The 13931-nt window shown below is 42.4% G+C and overlaps 1 pseudogene; it reads right to left on the reverse strand.

Annotated features, from left to right (window-relative positions):
• Positions 1 to 1173: 1173 nt before the first annotated feature.
• LOC108178312 (magnesium transporter NIPA2-like) lies at positions 1174 to 9817 on the reverse strand (annotated as a pseudogene).
• Between the last annotated feature and the right edge of the window lie 4114 nt (positions 9818 to 13931).

Consider the following 13931-nt stretch of genomic DNA (forward strand, 5'->3'; position numbering starts at 1 on the left):
GGAAGATGGCCCAAGTGTTTGGACCCCTGCACCCGTGCGGGAGACCCAGAGGAAGCTCCTGGCTTTGGATTCATTCAGCTCCAGCCACTGCAGCCCATTTGGGGAGTGAACCAGTGGATGGAAGACCTCTCTCTCTTCTTCTCTCTTTGTAAATATGCCCCTCGAGTAAATAAATATATCTTTTCTAAAAACTGTCTGTACTAATTTATTAGAAAAAGACATATTGGTCAACTTCAGTTACCTGGATGCACATAATTCTAAAAAATAAAGTTTTCATTTAAAGAATTACGAGGGGTTGTGGTTTGGCCTACTGGTTAAGACACCATTTGGGATGTCCAAACCCCATGTCAGAGTGTCTGGGTTAAAGTTCTGGCTCTGCTCCCAATTCCAGCTTCCTGCTAGTGCAGACCTTGTGAGATAGCAAGTGATGAATAAAATAGATCCCTGCCCCTCACATGAGAAATCTGGATTACGTTCCCAGCTCTCCTTAGGCCTGGCCCTGCCCTGGAATATGGTAGGCATTTGGGGAGTGAACCAACAGAAGGGAGCATTCTCTTGCTCTTGTTCTCTGGTTCTCTCATGCTCTCTCTCACTCTCACTCTCTTGCTCTCTCCATTTCTACCTCCATCTCTACCTCTACCTCTCAGTCTCTATGTTTGTGTGTCTTTCATCTCTCTGACTCTCGAACAATAATTATAAAGGATTATGATGAATCAAATTTCCTTCATCTCATTATATGTACATGTTCTAATACTTCCAATTGTGTCTTCATGGTGGGGGGGCAGTTTACTACCTTTAGTTTGTTTTATAAAAGAGTTTTCTTCATGTAGAAAATTAGGATTCCTGAAACTAACACATTTAATAATTAAAATAATTCATCAAACAGGAGTTATTTGTACAGGTAATATGTCACAAGATAATGTACTGAGATAATTTTGTTCTTTTTAAAAATCAAGAAGATGTATATGGTTAGGGATTGATGGTTTTAGATGACAAATGTCCTTTTCAGATTTTCATCACCAAAGAAAAAATAAAGCATTTTATACACTTAAAACTGTCATTAGTGCATTTAAATTTTGGAGAAGAAATCAAAAGGTAAAAATACTTCTACAATAATACAATGTTAATATAAATTGGTCATGTTCTGAGGTCATTATAGTGAGCTACCGCCATTAAGAAAAGTGACTTCTTGGTCCAAATCAATGAAACATTTAAAAAGATTGTCTTTAGATAAACTTACTTGAGGACAATGAATTTTTAAGACATATTCTGATGTTCAAATTCACTTTACAACAGAATTATAGATCAGCCTTTTGATTACGTCTTTCTTAAAAAGCTGTCAGGTTTCCATTTCTTCGGGAGATATTTTCACCAGTGTGTTGTTCAGTTCCACAGGTTATGCTTTCGTCATTACTATTAAGAACTTCATACATAGTAGAGAGATTGCCATTTACTGCTTTTTCATCTTTCTGGAAAAACACGGGCAAACTTGCTAGACTAAAGCTGATATCTTTAAAGGCATGCAACAGGAAGATCCCCACAATGACTGTAAAGAAGCCACTCAGAGTACCGATGACATCGACAGGCCTATGACAATGGCATCATCAACTGACAGGCATATCTTGCCACTCCTTAAAAGAATAGCTGAACACGTTAAGACAGAGGTTGTAAAGAATAGATCATATATTGGAGTCATGATGCTGGTGTTGAATATGTCCAGGGCCCTGTTCAGGTAATTAATCTGTGTGCTCACACAGACAACCAGGCTCAGCAGAAGGATCCAGGCCAGAGGATGCCGCAGCACGGGCTTTCCTGCAAACAGCTCTTTGATAGCAATGCCCAGGCCCTTCACACAGGCACTGACAATGCTTCAGTGACAGAACAGATTGTTATGTACACGAGCATGTTTGTCTGTCCATGGCGAGGTCCTACCACAAAGATGAATATCAAGGACACAATGACCACAAGTGTTGCAAAGACCACAAAACCTGGATCACCTAGTTTGTGAGACAGGTCTCAATCTCCTCTTCTTTTGGAGTATGAGTGACCATAACAGTAGATCCCAGAATACTTAGCAAACATCCAATTTTCCCTTGAAGATGAAGTCTTTCATTTAGAAAGTATGAAGAAGGAATGGCACTTAGGAGAACACTGAGAGCTCCTAGTGGAGTCACTAGTGTGGCTGGTGCATATGCATAAGCAGCAAAGCTGACCACCTCCCCAGCTCCCACTGACAGCAGTCCAGCCCACCACAACCATTCTTTCAGATATGCACGGCCACCTTGACCCGCTCTCACGAAATCTTTTCTGGCAAGTCGCAGAAGTCCTTTTTTTTTTTTTTTTTTTTTTTTTGGACAGGCAGAGTGACAGAGAGAAACAGAGAGAAAGGTCTTCCTTTTGCCCGTTGGTTCACCCTCCAATGGCCGCCACGCCTAGCGCGCTGCAGCCGGCACACCACACTGATCTGAAGGCAGGAGCCAGGTGCTTCTCCCGATCTCCCATGGGGTGCAGGGCCCAAGCACTTGGGCCATCCTCCACTGCACTCCCGGGCCACAGCAGAGAGCTGGCCTGGAAGAGGGGCAACCGGGAAAGAATCCAGCGCCCTGACCGGGACTAGAACCCGGTGTGCCGGCGCCACTAGGTGGAGGATTAGCCTATTGAGCCACGGCACCAACATTTTTTTTTTTTTTCAAAATGTATGTATAATTTGGGACATGCTCAAGCTGACTTGCCCCAAATGGTAGAGTTAAAAACATACCAGGGGATTCCAATTCAATCCCATCAAGGTGGCATGTACCAATGCCATCTCACTAGTCCAAGTGATCAATTTCAGTTCACAATTGATCATAATGAAAGGACTAAGAGTCAAAGGGAGCACATAAACAAGTCTAGTACCTGCTAACACTAACCGATGGAATAAATAAAGGGGAGAGTGATCCAACATGGGAAGTGGGATACTCAGCAGACTCATAGAATGGCAGATGTCCTAAATAGCACTCTGGCCTCAGAATCAGCCCTAAAGGCATTCGGATCTGGCTGAAAAGCCCATGAGAGTATTTCAGGCATGGAAAGCCAAGACACTCTGGCAAAAGATCTCTGCGAGTGAGATCCCAGTGGAAATAACAGGTCTTCAAAGAAGGAGGTACCTTTCTCTGAAGGGAGGAGAGAACCTCCACTTTGACTATGACCTTGTCTAAACAAGATAAGAATCGGAGAACTCAGAGGGCTTCCATAGCCTTGGAAACTCATGACTGGAGCATAGGGAGATTACTGATGCCATAGACAGGAGTGTCAATTGGTAAAGTCAACAACAGGAGTCACTGTGCACTTACTCCTCATGTATGATCTCTGTCCTTAATGTGCTGTGCATTGAGATTTAATGCTATAACGAGTACCCAAACAATATATTTCACTTTGTGTTTCTATGGGGGTGCAAACTGCTGAAATCTTTACTTAATGTATACTAAACTGATCCTCTGTAAAAAAAAAAAAAAAGAAAAGAAAAGAAAAGAAAAGAAATTATCAATTCCCAACTTGACTCTCACTGGGATTAAAAATGACAATAGGTCTGATCTGATTTCATCATCATTTAAAAAAATCATCTATTATTTTTCACTTTATGTTTCTGTGTGGGAGCAAACTGTTGAAATCCTTACTTAATGTATACTAAGCTGATCTTCTGTATATTAAGATAATCGAAAATGAATCTTGATGTGAATGGAAGGGGAGAGGGATTGGGAAAGGGGAGGGTAGTGGGTGGGAGGGACGGTATGGGGGGGAAGCCATTGTAATCCATAAATCGTACTTTGGAAATTTATATTCATTAAATAAAAGTTAAAAAAAATGAAACTCCCTCCAATGAAAATACTGGAGCTTGTAGCTAATCCCAGACCAATATGAAAGTCATATTTTCCACACCCTTGGTTTATTTCGTTTGTTACTTAACAAATTCTTGTGAATTACATTGATCACAGAAGAGAGAAACTGCTGGCACTGGAGGCAGGATGGTGCAGTCTTCAGATAGTTTGAAAAGAGGGCAACATCAGTAGGAATGTCCTGAAAGGATTGCGCAGCTTCAGTGTCCTCACACCTGTTAGCACTCTGCTCCCAATCTGTCACTGAAGGTCAGTCGCAGCCAGGAGAGCCTCACGTAGCTTAATGTGTTCTCTCTTATGAAAAAAAGGGCTGGAAGGGGTTAAAAGATGATTCATGCACTCTCATTTCCTCAAAAATGCTACCCTTTATTCCCATTTAAAGTTTTAAGCCCCACCAGAGTGGCTCCAGCCTTCGTCGCCGCCCAGGAGTAAGTGTGAGCATCCAGGACTGTAGCGGTGCACACCGCCTCCTCCTTGGGGAGCGCCAAGGACTACCTGCCCCGGACAACCTACAGCCCCACAGCTGCAGGGATGGAAGGTGGGCGCCGAGAAAACCTATTTTTACTGTTTCTTTTATCCCAAATCTTCACAACTGTCAGGCTCCTTATTTGTGCATTAATTCATTGAAAACACTGGGAAGGCAGTGTACTGCACACAATTAGGCACAGTGTTTCTATCTTCAATGATGGATAAATTAAGTCATTTCATGGATTGCAAGAATGCATACTACACGGTTATCATAGCCAAAGCAGCATGGTACTGGCACAAAAATAGACATGTTGACACATGAAAAAGAATAGAAATCAAAAAAATGCACATATGTACAACCAACTTCTTCTTGAAAATGTGCAAAAAATATCTCCTGGAGAAAGGACAAGTCTCTTCAGTAAATACTGTTGGGAAAATTGGATTTCCACATTTGTAAGACTGAACAAGTCCCTTATCTTACCCTCTATACAAAACTCAATTCAAAAATGTATCAAGAATATAAATGTAAGAACTGAAACTATGAAACTACTTGAGGGAAACAATCCAAAACATTGGCATAGGCAAAGACTTATCGGATAAGACCCAAAGCACAGGCATATGAGCAAAAATAGACAAATGCAACTATATCAAACTAACAAGCTTTGTGCAGCAAAGGAAACAATCAACAAAGTGACGAGACAACAGAAAGAATGGGAAAAGTATTTTCAAACTATGCATTTGATACCAAACAATCCATTTAAGAAATGGGAGAAGGATCTGAATAGACATTCTTCAAAGAAGAAATAAAAATGGTCAACAAAAAAAGGAAATGTTCAGGATCACTTGCCATCAGGGAAATGCAAATAAAAACTATAGTAAGGTATCATCTGACTCTGGAATGGCAAATATTCAGAAGATAAAAAAATAAAAATGCTGGCAAGGATGTAGAAGAAAGGGAACCCTAGTACATTGTTGGTGGGAATGCACATTAGTACAGTCATTATGAAAACTGGCATGGAGACTCCTAAAAAATTAAAAATAAAAAATGAAAAATAGATCTACAATGTGGCCCAGCTATCCTACTTCTGGGAATATACCCAAATAAAAGTACATGGCAGAGAGAGATACCTACACTCCCATGTTTATTGCAACCCACTTCATAATACCAAAGATATGGAATCAACCTAATTGCCCATCAATGGATGGCCGCAAAAAGGAAATATTGTAAATATACAGAATGGCGTATTATCCATAAAAAAGAATGAAACAATCATCTGCAACAAAATAAATGAACTGGAGATCATTAAGCTAAGTGAAATAAGCCAAATACAGAAAGACAAGCTCCATATGTTTTCTCTCATATGTAGAAGTTAATATATATATATATATTATTTAAAATGTGTGAGTTCCACATTATATGGTATATAAATATTTAAAATGTTGTCTTCCAAGAGCCTTGGGTGATCACTGACATCATAAATAAGAGTGTCAATTGTTAAATCAACAACAGGAGGCACTGTGCACTTGTTCCCCATGTAGAACCTCTGTCCTTAATGAATTATACTATGAGAATTAACTGTAAAATTTGTCTTCAAACAGTACTTTATATTTTGTGTGTCTTTGTGGGTGCAAACTGCTGAAATCTTTATTTAGTATAGAGATGATCTTCTGTATATAAAGAAAATTAAAAATGAATCTTAATGAAGAATGGGATGGGAGAGGGAGGAGGAGGTGAGACGGTTTGGGGGTGGGGGGTGTCGCTCCCCCTCTTCGTGGAGGAGCAACACTAAACCCTGCCTAGGCTTCATATCCGAGTCACGGCACCATTATGTCGCTCCCCCTCTTCGTGGGGGAACGACACTAAGCCCTGCCTAGGCTTCATATCCGAGTCACGGCACCATTATGTCGCTCCCCCTCTTCGTGGAGGAACGACACAGAACCCTGCGCTGTTCTTTCGTCTGCTCGGCCCTCCCCGGGTTTGCTGCTGGTTCTTCCCGGGTTGGCTACTATCCCTTCCACCTCCGTGGAAGGGCAGTTCCCCCTGGCCACATTCCCCACTTCCGCAGGGGAGCGGCACACCGCCGGCCGGCTCTCTCGGGGGCTGCACAGGTGTTCCCCTTAGATGTTCCCCTTAGATGTTCCTGGTGCATGCCGTCTCTCTCCTCCTTTATAGTCCTCCTCCGCCAATCCCAACTCGGCTGCCCACATGCCGAGTACGCTGCTCTCCTCCAATCAGGAGCAAGTCCTACAGTTTATTGGCTGAACTGGAGGCAGCTGTGTAAAAGCTGTTTTCTCCTCTCCCAGCGCCATATTGTGGGAGAGCAGATGCATAGAATAAGTCTTAATTCCAGTAACTTAGTCTAGTCTGAGCTGCTCCCCACAGGGGGTGCGTATGGGGGGAAGAATTGCTATAATCCAAAAGGTGTACCTATGAAATTTATATTTATTAAATAAAATTTTCTAAAAAGATGAATCTTAATGAAGAATGGGATTGGAGGGGGGGAGGAGGTGGGACAGTTTGGGGTTGGGAGGGCGAGTATGGGGGGAAGAACTGCTATAATCCAAAAGTTGCACTTATGAAATTTATATTTATTAAATAAAAGCTTTCCTTAAAATGAATCTTAATGAAAAATGAGATGGGAGAGGAAGTAGGAGGTGGGACAGGAGTGGGGATGGCAGGGTGGGTACGGGGGGAAGAATTGCTATATTCCAAAAGCTGTACCTATGAAATTTATATTTATTAAATAAAAGCTTTCTAAAAATGAAAAAATATTGTCTTCACTGAATTATACCCTTTACAAACTGATATATTCTTTCCTTACTTTATGATCTTTGTCTTGAATCCTGTGTTTCTTAGTACTAATATATCGATCTCTCCTTTCAAGAAAAATGATATGTATGTGTGTATATATATACACATATAATATTTACATATGAGGTGTATATGGTGATAAAATATATGTGTGCTCCTTGAACTCTGTTTGTCTCTGTTATTTGAAATATTTTAAAATTAAAAAGCTTAAGAGCAGATAGTGTTTTCTTTCTTCTGGCAGGCTTTCTAAAATTTTAGCATATTTTTTCTTTATAAAAGGCAAAATTTTTTAAATTTAAAAGGCAAAATATAGAATGAAACAATCCTAGTTCTGTTGAGATAGACAAACCTAACAAAAGTGACATTTTTTGGAGAAAGAAGAGTGAGAGTCTGGATGGGAGAGAAGTAGGGCGTTAAGAACCCTCATGTTCCCAAATCTATATATGTTAAATACATGAAGTTGCATTCCTTAAATACAAAATAATAATTTTTTTAAATTGAATTTTTTCACACCAATGAGTTGCATCTCATTTCTTTCTAATGTTATTTTGGATTTTTTGTCATTTGTTTGTATTACTAAGGTATTTTTGATTGACAAATCATAATTTTGTACTCATTCACTCCATTTCCACGCCTTGTTCTTGCCTGCTATCTTGTGGGGAGCAACTCGGACTAGACTGTTACTGGAATTAAGACTTATTCTATGCATCTGCTCTCCCACAATATGGCGCTGAGAAGGGAGTAACAACTTCTACGCAGCTGCCTCTCGCCAACTTGAGTGATGAACTGCAGGAGCTGATCCTGCTCCTGATTGGAGGAGAGCAGCGTACTCGGCGTGTGGGTAGCAGAGTTGGGATTGGTGGAAGAGGACTATAAAGGAGGAGAGAGACAACATGCACCAGGAACATCTAAGGGGAACACCTGAGCAGCCCCCGAGAGAGCCGGCCGGCGGTGTGCCGCTCCCCCGCGGAAGTGGGGAAAGTGGCAGGGGGAACCGCCCTTCCACGGAGGTGGAAGGGATAGTAGCCAACCCGGGAAGAACCAGCAGCAAACCCGGGGAGGGCCGAGCAGACAAAAGAACAGCGCAGGGTCCTGTGTCGTTCCTCCGCGAAGAGGGGGAGCAACATAATGGTGCCGTGACTCGGATAGGAAGCCTAGGAGCAACACTATCTCAGCTCTCATGTATTTTCATCTGTATCATCCTTTCCTGGTTAGGTCATTGAATTTAGTTACTTTGTTTTAGCATCTAGTTTTGAAAACAGAGAGGGAGAGACAGAGAGAGAGAGTTCTTCCATCTTCTGGTTCACTCCCCAAATGGCCACACTCAGTCTCCCTCAGTGGAGACTGAGCCAGACTGAAGCCAGGAGCCAGGAGCTTCTTCCAGGCTCCACGTGGGTGAGAGGACCAAGCAGCTGGGCCATCTTTCACTGCTTTCCCAGATGCAATAGCAGAGAGCTGGATCAGAAATGGATCAGCCAGGACTCAAATCAGTGCCTCTATGGGATGCCAGTGTCGCTAGAGGTGGCCTTACCTGCTATGCCACAATACTGGCCCAGTCTTTCTTTAATGTCTTTTGAATTTTCTGACATATAGTTTTGACTATATCACATTCTGACTTGAAACAATTTCCCAATGGTTTCTCCACTATATTTTCATTATTTATTTTGATATATTTATTATATTGGAATTAATCCCAATATCATGGAAAATTTATTTTAAATGGCCACTCTGTTGACCCAATCCCAGTCATTGAACAGTCTGTTTCACCCACTACTTTGGTATGTTAACATTATCATATATTAAACTCTCATATGTATCGGGTGTAATTCTAGAATTTTTAATTTATTGACTTTCTTATATATGACTCAGTACTGCAATGTACTTATTCAGGCTTCATGCCATATTTTATTCAACTCCATTACTCTTCTTTTACATAAGATATAATCAGGGATTATTTTCTCTCATTTCTTCAACTGTTTTTATGTACAATCACTGTTGATTATTTATGCAATGTTTATGCAATAAAATTAGATACAACCACCTGTTTTAACTGCTTCCTTGTGTAAGATAGTGTTGACATCTATGGTACACAGGAGAATACTCATAGCCCCTGCCATTCTCACTTAACACCTGTTCCACATGTTAGGCAACTCCTTTGTGACCTTTCCAACAGGATCAGCAGTGACTCACATTACACATTACACATTACAAAGCCACAAGTTGGCTGGCACCGTGGCTCACTAGGTTAATCCTCCACCTAGTGGCGCTGGCATCCTGGGTTCTAGTCCCAGTTGGGGCGCCGGATTCTGTCCCAGTTGCTCCTCTTCCAAGCCAGCTCTCTGTTGTGGCCCGGGAGTGCAGTGGAGGATGGCCCAAGTGCTTGGGCCCTGCACTCACATGGGAAACCAGGAGGAAGCACCTGGCTCCTGGCTTCAGATCGGCGAAACGCACCAGCCATAGCGGCCACTTGGGGGGCGAACCAACAGAAAAAGAAAGACCTTTCTCTCTTTCTCTCTCTCTCTCTCTCTCTCTCTCCCTCTCTCACTGTCTAAATCTGCCTGTCAAAAAAAAGCCATAAGTCAGTATCTCACCCCCTGAGCTTCTATTGACACTTACTGTGCAACAACTCATACTTGGGAGGCTGGAACACCATACTCTCCATGTCTTATTTCTTCCCCAATAGTTGTTCCCATTCGTGTCTTCCCTGCTATTTTGACATGTACCCTTGACTGAACATGGAACTTGCATGTGCATTTCTGTCTAGTTATGACACTTTTGATCCACTTTCTTTCTCATGTGTGTTGAATCCAACTACCCCTCCAGCCTTCTAACACATGGAGACCCCTTCAAACATGTTCTCTTTTTCATCTCTATTTACTCTTTGAGGATGCTCATTCAGGTCTTTCAAAGATAAGTTCTAAAAGGTTATGGTCCAGTTTGTTCACACTGAAGTTTCAATGCCTGAAACAATCCCTGGAGCATAAAGTGCTGTAATAACAATGTACCAGGGGGCTGGCTCTGTGGCATAGAGGGTAAAGCCACTCCCTGCCATGTTTGCATCCCAAATGGGCGCCAGTTTGAGTCCCGGCTGCTCTACTTCCAATCCAGCTCTCTGCTATGGCCTGGGAAAGCAGTAGAAGATGGCCTAAGTCTGTGGGCCCCTGCACCCATGTGGGAGACCCAGAATAAGCTCCTGGCTCCTGGCTCCTGGCTCCTGGCTTTGGATCAGTGCAACTCTGGCGGTTGCAGCCATCTGGAAAGTGAACCAGCAGATGGAAGACCGACCTCTCTCTCTCTCTCTCTCTGCCTCTGCCTCTGTCTCTCTGTAACTCTGCCTTTCAAATAAATAAAGAAATCTTTAACAAAAATTTATACTATAGGTTGGTTGGCTCAAATAATAAAAATTTATTTTCTGACAACTCTGGAGACCAAGTGTTGGCATGGTTGGTTTCTTGTGAGCTATCTGTCCTTGGTTTAGAGATTATGCTTCATTCTCTTTGTGTCTTCACATGATCTTCCCTGTGTAGGTCTAAGTTCTAATTTTCTTTTCTTTTAAGGACATCTTCATACGGAATTAAGGCCCACACTACCATCCTTTTCTTAATCACCTTTTTTTAGACTTCTAGCCAAATACTGTCTAATTCTTACATGTTGGATGTGGGGTTTCAATAAATGAATTTGAAGGGAACACAATCAATTCGAAACAAGTATTTCCAAGTATTTGCAGAATTAACCCACTGAAGAACTTTTCTAAATATTTAAAATAGCTCCTAATTCAAATAGCACATTATAAAACACCAAAAGGGGCCTGTTGTGGTACAGTGCGTTAAGCTACTGTTTATAACACCAGCATGCCACATTGGAGCACTGGTTTGAGTTCTGGCTGCGGCACTTCAGATCCATCTTCCTGATAACACGCTGGGAAAGCAGCAGATGATGGCCCACATAAGAGACACAGGTGGAGCTCCTGCTTCCTGGCTTCGGCCTGGCTCAGCCCCAGCCACTGAGGCCATTTGGAGAGTGAATCATCGGATAGAAGACCTTCTCTCTGTCTTTCCCTCTCTGTCTGTCTCTTAGCCTTTTAAAAGACCACAAGCTTTAGTTGTGGCATGAGGCACATAGAAGATATTACTTAATATGATCAGTAATACCTTGACCAGAATACATGTATTGAAATATATATTCTACACTCCCACACACAAAAAGCATAAAGTAATACACATTGGGGCTGGTGCTGTGACATAGCTGGTAAAAATGCCACCTGCAGTGCCAGCATCCCATATGGGCGCTGGTTTGGTACCCAGCTGCTTCACTTCTGATTCAGCTCTATGCTATGGCCTGTAAAAGCAGTAGAAGAAGGCCCAAGTCTGGGTACCTGCACCCACATGGGAGACCCAGAAGAAGCTCCTGGCTCTTGGCTTCAGACCAGCACAGCTCCCGCCGTTGCAGCCATCTGGGGTTGTGAATCAGCGAATGGAAAATCTCTCTCTCTCTCTCTCTCTCTCTCTCTCTCTTTCGCTCTCTCTTTCTCTCTCTTTCTGCCTCTCTGTAACTCTGACTTTCAAATAAATAAATAAATCTTTTTTAAAAGTAATGCAAATTAATAAAAATATGTTTTTAAAGGGAAGAAGCAACAAATTCAGTGAACTAGAAGGAAAAGGAATGACTATGTGAGCTGAACTCTTTACATTTGATAAAGGAAGTCAATTGTTATACTTGTTAGTAATAATAAAACAAGACAGAAATATGTTTACTCTGCAAGCCAATAATAACAAAGTGAACAAGAAGGGAAAGTATAGAGGGTGCGGCCTCTGGATAAGGGGACCGTCACTCAGGACACCCTGCCCTGTCAATCAGAATGAAAGTTTATCCATGAATGTGTTACTACTGTGAAAAAGAAAAGTGAGGTCAGGCCATTGTGAGCCTTGAAAGACCCTGTGACACGCTTTCTACTTTATTTATAAAGCCCCACAATGCAGAATCACATTGCTTGATGTCCTTCATGGACACATATTTGGCATAAGGTAATTTTAAAACAGCAGCTACTTCAGGGAAGTACTCCGGATGAGGTGGGATAGGAGACACTGATATGTGAGCGGAACAGGGAACATACTGAGGACCATCTCAGTGAGAGATCATGTCTCATATGATGGCTCTGGCCTCTGATTTGCTCACAGCCCCCATACCGGAAATCACTATCCACCACTTTAATAAGCCTCACTCAGTCACCAGCTTTCACTCCAGCCCCTGTGTGTTTCTCCTGATTTAGGGAGAAAAGACGGGTCACCATTTCAGAAGGGCTCTCTCCCCTCAGCACAGCTCTCCACCTTCGGACAGAAGAATGGAGGAAAGGTAAGGGTATATACCAAGACTTGTCTTATTTGCAAAGTCATTTATGGTTTTCTCTGTCCATTCACATCACTGTGTTTCTACCTTGGGTTGTATATGCAGAGGGGAAAGCAGCTTCCTTCAGGAAAAGGCAGGAGACAGAAGCTCCCTTCTGGAAATAAGGATGCTGGCAGCCCCACCTGAAAGAGTTCCCAGTGGGGTCTAACACCTTTCTTCTTTTTACTCTATCTCCTACATTGTCCTCCGTGTCCCAAACATTCAAATCTTCTATCATGAAGAGATTGCTGATTCTTACGTTCATTTCAGAAGCAAGGTCACCTGCAGGCACAGCTTCCCAGAGCTGAACTGCTCTAAACCCAGGGTTTCATTGCTTTACTTGCCTCTCAATGTTGTTCCTGTAACTGTGTCTGGAAAGATAACAGGAAAAAACAGTTAGCCCAATCTGGAAATAATTAAGGTTGAGTTCATGAAGGGATGGACTAGTTGCAAAGATGGGCAAGGTTCAGGGAAACTGGGACTGCCTGGTGAAGCACTGCAAAGTGAACAGGTGTGAAGGATATTTCCACCCCAGGCTTAAAGGCACAAGCAGCATAGCCATAGGGACCATGAAAGAGCAGCCATAGCTACAGCAGCAGCAGGGAGACAAGGGAGATGTGCCAGCATTGCCATTGCAATCCTTAGCTGCACAGGCAGACAGTAAGGAAATGCAACTAAACCATTCCCCTCCCACCCTCCAATCTCCTGGCAACATCTCCAATTCACCAGTCAACCAGAACCAGAAGGAAAAGTATCCCACCAAAGACGTACATAGAAGCCACCCTCTTAGGATATGAAACAGGGTAAGAAAGGACAGGAAGGAAATCCTCATGGTAAATGAGACTGTCCTTCACACTACATTTTATCATCCTACCTGAGTTTTTCTCTATCAAAGTGTCATTGAATCATTTTGCAGTTGATCTCCATCTCTCCACTAGGAGGAGAAAGACAGGAGGGGAAGCTACGCTTTCCGTACTAACTCCGTGATAGAGGAGTTGGTCGCAGCACTTCTGCTCACCTCCCATCAGCTAGCACATAACCACATGGTATCGTCCAGCTTCAAGGGAGACTGAGCTGGAAGTTCCTTTCTGTTTTCACAGATGGATATTGTGGGAAATTAGCACTTTCCACAATCCCAATTACCTTTCATATCCTGTGCTCATTGGAAAATTTTTCCAAAGCACCTCAGAAATAACAAATAACACAAGTGAAGAAAAGCAGTGGGTGACCCTCAGACAGAGCTCCAGGAACTCATCAGCTGGTAGTGGGTCTGCTCTTTGTGTTGTGACCTCAGGAAAATCCCTTTGAGTCTAAGGCAAAGTTTCTTATTGTGTTGAATAAGATATTAAAAACAGATGCTTCTCAGGAGCACATACTAAGTGCTGGGGTGC

Source organism: Oryctolagus cuniculus, chromosome 1 (genome assembly GCF_964237555.1).
Source record: "Oryctolagus cuniculus chromosome 1, mOryCun1.1, whole genome shotgun sequence".
NCBI lineage: Eukaryota > Metazoa > Chordata > Mammalia > Lagomorpha > Leporidae > Oryctolagus > Oryctolagus cuniculus.